At 46.1% G+C, this 4,352-nt stretch overlaps 1 pseudogene; it reads right to left on the bottom strand.

Moving 5' to 3' along the window:
* Positions 1-2,488: 2,488 nt before the first annotated feature.
* On the bottom strand, positions 2,489-3,452 carry LOC119626845 (small ribosomal subunit protein uS5 pseudogene; annotated as a pseudogene).
* Between the last annotated feature and the right edge of the window lie 900 nt (positions 3,453-4,352).

Genomic DNA, 4,352 nt, shown 5'->3' with positions numbered 1-4,352 from the left:
ATAACATTACAAGCTAGTCTACAAAGATATCAAGACAAGACTGGGCAGAACTAGGAATAGGCATCAACAAGACTCCCTGGGCTTGGAGCTGGATGTAGTGACTGCTAAAATCTGAGGCTATTTTGAGGGAGGCAGTAAGTGATTTTCATTTGTATATGGGATGTCTAAAGTGTGCTGGACAGGAATTTTTTTTTTTTTTTTGCAAGAGTAAGTATGGGAAGAAGGATATATGTGGATAACAGGCAGTAGGAGGGATTTTCTAAGCCTTGTTCTTTATAGATTTCCCATCAATACTGTGAACTGCATAATTTAATTTCAACCACTTTACTTTCTGCTTATGTTAGCCAGGATTCATTTTTCTTGCTTGCAGCTGGAAACCCTGACTGATACAGGGTCCTAGCCTGTCTTACCCTTTCCTCTCTCTCTTAGCACCTGCCATTTTCGTCTTCCTCAAACACAGAAAGGGTAGATCACTTTATTCTGTCATCTTATGCAAAAACCTCCAATGACAGAGAAAAAGCCAGACACATGACTCTGAAATCCATGTTTCTTACCAGGTTAATACCAAGTTACCTTTCCAAATATATCTTTGCCTATTCCCTTCTAAAAATCAGCATTCAAGCCAAATTGGCTCCTTACTGCCTTGGGAATCACCAGAACATCAAAATGTAACTTTTACACAGAGGAGTGTAACCTTCTTTGACCACCCAGTCCTCAAAGAAGTCTCTGTATACTGAACTCCTGGCTATGACATTGTACAGAGGGATGCAATGCCTCATGATATGCTTTTGTTTTTATGGGTATCTTGAAAGCTACATTAAAAAAAACCCTGTGAGCTTCTCAAAGATAAGGACCATGTTTTATTCATCTTTATAGACTAGAACCTAACAGAGTGCCTGACGGCTACAATTATTAGGGTTTTAAACAATTCAGATAGATTTCAGCGCCTTTTTTTTTCTTTTGGTGAGTAATAGTACAGATACAGTACTAAACATGAAATCTGTACTTCCACCAAGGGAGGGAAGGGGCAGTCATCTGCTTCATGGGCTAGATGAAGAGACTGAAGGATCCAACTGCTCCTTGTACCAACTTTCAGCCCAATTCTACGTTTCAGCACCACACCCAAACCCACCTTCAAAGGTCTCTGGGGTGTGTAAGAGGGTCAGAGTTCTTGTATGAGCCATTTTGGTTCCTTCTGGGCTACCCACCTGCATGCCTAAATTTCAGCTTTTTCTGCTTTGCCGTTAGTTACCTAACACCATCTGTTTTCTGGCTTCCAAAACGTTGTCATCATCCCCTGTACATTCTCATCTCATCTTTTCTCCCGTTCCTTTATTTATTTTTATTTTTTAGAGACAGAGTTTCACTCTGTTCACCAGGCTGAAGTGCAGTGGCACAATCACAGCTCACTGCAGCCTCAAACTCCTGGGCTCAAGCAATCCTCCCGAGTGGCTGGGACTGCAGGACTGAGCAACTACGACTGGCTAATTTTTTTATTTTTATTTTTGTAGAGACAGGGTTTCACTATGTTGCCCAGGCTGGTCTCAAACTCTTTGCCTCAAGCAATCCTTCTGCCTTGGCGTCTCGTAGCCCTAGGATTATAGGTGTGAGTTACCACACCTGGCCCTTAATTCTAAGTAAAATTATACTCTAGGCCTAAGTTTATTTCAAAACAAGAGAAACTAATCACTCATAATTTTAGAGCCTCCCCAAAGTAATTAATTTGGTTTACACATATACAAGCCACCACTTCTGGCTAATTTTTGTATTTTTTGTACAGATGGAGTCTTGCTGTGTTGCCCAGACTGGTCTCAAACTCCTGGGCTCAAGTGATCCTCACATCTTGGCCTCCCAATGTGCTGGGATTATAGGTGTGACCCACCTTGCCCAGCTGATTCCTTTTTTGATCTATTGCATTTTTATTTTATTAATAATTTTATACAACCTCTGTAATAATAGGCTAGTACTGTTGAAAAAAGAAGCTGCAATCACTACTAAGTCAATCCAACTGAGTTTATTTAAGGGATACAGATGTCAGCATAAGCAGGCAACACAGCAAGTAGGTCAGTAATATTTTCCTGGACAGAAAAGTGGGTTTTCAAAATCCTAACGGGTAGGATTGCCAGATTTAGTGAATAAAAATACAGTATTTTATCTGGCAATCTACAAACAATGGACCACAATTCTAGATGAGAACTCTTGAGTGAGTTGAGCATCACATCTGTCTTTCTGGAGGACTCACTGTCCCTCTTCTGGCCAAATGTTTTCTACACGAAGGTGGAGTTTGTTTGTATATGTACCAGCAATCACATCATCTGAGCCAGTTGCATCCCATCAATCTTGGACTTAAAGGATAACCAGCCTGGGCCAGGCTCGGTGGCCCACACCTGTAATCCTAGCACTTTGTGAGACTGAAGCAGGCGGATGGATAGAGCCCAGGAGTTCGACACCAGCCCAGGCAATATAGGGAGACCCTGTCTGTACAGAATTTTTTTTTTTTTTTTTTTTTTAGTAACAGGCTTAATTCATTTTATTTTTCTTGTACAAAAACCCTATGTTGTAGCCACAGCTGGAGCCTAGGTCCGCTGCACAGAGACTCTGGTGTGGGTCTTGACAAGGTGGTCAGTGAATTCCTGATAGGGAGACTTGGTAAACACAGTCTCCTTCCAGAGGTCAGGGGTCAGGTAGCTGTAGGTCTTAGAGATGGCATCAAAGGTGGCCTTGGCGAAGTTGCCCAGGGTGGCAGTGCAGCCCCGGGCTGAGGTGTAGCAGTCATCAATACCAGCCATCATGAGCAGCTTCTTGGGCACAGGTGCTGAGACGATGCCAGTGCCCCTGGGTGCAGGGATGAGGCGCACCAGCACAGAGCCGCAGCGGCCTGTCACCTTGCAAGGGACGGTGTGGGGCTTGCCGATCTTGTTCCCCCAGTAGCCTCTGCGCACCGGGACAATGGAGAGTTTGGCCAAGATGATGGCCCCACGGATGGCAGTGGCCACCTCCTTGGAGCACTTAACACCCAGGCCGACGTGGCCATTGTAGTCCCCGATAGCAACAAACGCCTTGAACCTGGTGCGCTGGCCAGCACGGGTCTGCTTCTGCACCGGCATAATCTTCAAAACCTCGTCTTTGAGAGAGGCCCCCAAGAAAAAGTCAATGATCTCAGATTCCTTAATGGGCAGAGAGAAGAGGTAGATCTCCTCCAGGGACTTGATCTTCATGTCCTTGACCAAGCGGCCCAGCTTGGTGACGGGCATCCACTCTTTATCCTCGGCCTTGCCTCCGCGAGCTCCGCGGCCTCGGCCCCGGCCCCGTCCACGGCCGCGACCCCGACCCCGGATGCCACTGCCGAAACCTCCGCGGAAGCCACCGCGGTTCCCCATCCCAGGGCCACCAGGGCCTCCGGGCCCCCCCGCTGCACCGGCGTCATCCGCCATTTGGTGTTCTCTCGGAGAAGAAGCTGTACAGAATTTTAAAATTAGCCAGGCATGGTGGCATATGCCTGTAGTCCCAGCTACTTGGGAGGCTGAGGGTGGGAGGATTGCTTGAACCCAGGAGGCAGAGGTTGCGGTGAGCCGAGATTGCATCACTGCACTCCAGCCTAGGCAACAGAGTGAGATCCTGTCTCAAAAATAAATAAATAAAAATTTAAAAATAACCAGCCTGGGCAACATGGCAAAACTCTGTCTCTACAAAAAATAAAAAAATTAGCTGGGTGTGGTGATGCATGCCTGTAGTCCCAACTACTCAGGAAGCTGAGGTGGGACGATTGCTTGAGTCCAGGAGTTTGAGGCTGCAGTGAGCTACAACCTGTTAAAAAAAAAAATTCCAACAGGGCTCAACAGTTTGGTCAGGTATAGTGCGCACACAGGCATGAACGCAGATTAATGTTTATAATATTTAATATGCTGGACGTGGTCAACCTCTGCGTACCTCTTCAGCTTCATTTCTCACTATTCTCCTTTCTTTCTGCCCTCTGGTCACACTGGCCTTCTGTCTGGCCAACCAGATCACCGTGGATTCTCCCGCCACAGGACTTTGTGTAAAGCTGAGCTTTCTAAACCTTACACCAGTAATGTTTATAGGTATGTCAAGAAATGATTCTTGTCTACCCTAGGGTGAGAACAGGTGGGGGACTGGGTAAGTGGCTGGTGTGAACAGAGGGCAAGGACAGTGAAAAGGGTAACTGTTAGGAAGTACTAGGTTAGGTGTCCCTCTGCCTACCAGGCTTTACGCTCTACTACCTCCTACTTATTTTCAGATCTCAGCTCAAATATCGCTTCTCGGGGAAGTCTCGCCTAATCTCTCTGACCATGGCAGATCTTAATACATGTCTCAGATCACCCAGGACCTTT

Source organism: Chlorocebus sabaeus, chromosome 17, assembly GCF_047675955.1.
Source record: "Chlorocebus sabaeus isolate Y175 chromosome 17, mChlSab1.0.hap1, whole genome shotgun sequence".
In the NCBI taxonomy this organism is placed as follows: Eukaryota; Metazoa; Chordata; class Mammalia; order Primates; family Cercopithecidae; genus Chlorocebus; species Chlorocebus sabaeus.
This window is presented reverse-complemented; position numbering and strand designations above follow the sequence as displayed.